Genomic DNA, 1,154 nt, shown 5'->3' with positions numbered 1-1,154 from the left:
TTTTCTATTCCAGAGCTCTCTTGGCTTCTACCATACTTGGAAACTAAGCGGAATTAGCTTCAAAATGGATAAATGTTAGCAAAAGATAGAAAATCATAGGCACTTCAGGATCTTGACATTAATATGCAATGATTTACGTACTATTAATTGAGCAAATGTGACTATATATCATCAGCAGGAAACTACATGCGAAGACTGTGAGAATTCCATTGCAAAAATTTAATTTAAATTTTCTGAAATATTTGCTACTGAAAATAATACAAATATATTTATGTATAAATATTATGGACACATTTAAATTAATCAACATGTAGATTGCAGTTTATCTATGTAGAGCCATTAAAATTTAATTAATTCTTAGCTATAGCTTCTGAATTTATAAATGATTCTTATCTAGCAAATAGTTTTATATCAGTTGTAAAGAATTTGAGCAGTTATTCTCACTCTTGACTTATATATATACATTACTCAAAATTTCAATCTGCTATTTATAGTTTCAAACTAATTATCATACTTAGTATTTAAATAATATTTATTATCTAGGGACATGCAAAAACAAGTGATGATTTGGAAATTTATTTACATTTTATTTTTTCATAAAAACATGTAACATTAGTGCTCACTTTGCTAGCACATATACTAAAATTGGAACTATACAGATAAGATTAGCATGGCCCTAAAGCAAAGATGACATGCAAATTCGTGAAGCATTCCATATTTTTCTTTAAAAAAGTACCATTAATAATAGATAAGTACAAATAAATGCACACATGCAGGTAGAGAATAAATAATGCTGTTTTATTTTTCCTTTAATGGTCTTTCTGTAGCACAATTTAATTTTCAGAATATCATAATAACTATTTTAATAAATAAAATTATGCCAATAAAATATATCTTAACTGTTAGCATTTAGTAGGAGTGAATATTTAAGGTGACAGCAAATTAATTTTAAAGTGGGGACTGAAATTGTATGGGATTTAATCTAATTCCCTTCGTTATAGTCTCAACATTCTAGTCTATAAAATGAGGAAATTCTTTAAAAGTCGCCTACAGAAGAAAATAGTTTGTAAAATGAGTTCAGTAAAGTTTGTAAATGAGTTCAGTAGAACTCAGTATCTGATCTTTAACCGTACATTCATTCCTGTAATTTACTC

The 1,154-nt window shown here is 27.2% G+C and overlaps 1 non-coding gene across 1 annotated transcript; it reads left to right on the top strand.

Annotated features, from left to right (window-relative positions):
• Positions 1 to 615: 615 nt before the first annotated feature.
• Positions 616 to 722, top strand: LOC126033113 (U6 spliceosomal RNA). The gene has a single exon (XR_007504268.1). It is a non-coding gene; the product is annotated as a U6 spliceosomal RNA (small nuclear RNA).
• The last annotated feature ends 432 nt before the right edge of the window (positions 723 to 1,154 follow it).

This window comes from Suncus etruscus, chromosome 16 (genome assembly GCF_024139225.1).
Source record: "Suncus etruscus isolate mSunEtr1 chromosome 16, mSunEtr1.pri.cur, whole genome shotgun sequence".
In the NCBI taxonomy this organism is placed as follows: Eukaryota; Metazoa; Chordata; class Mammalia; order Eulipotyphla; family Soricidae; genus Suncus; species Suncus etruscus.
The sequence above is the reverse complement of the archived record's forward strand: the minus strand, read 5'-3'. Positions and strand labels throughout refer to the sequence as shown.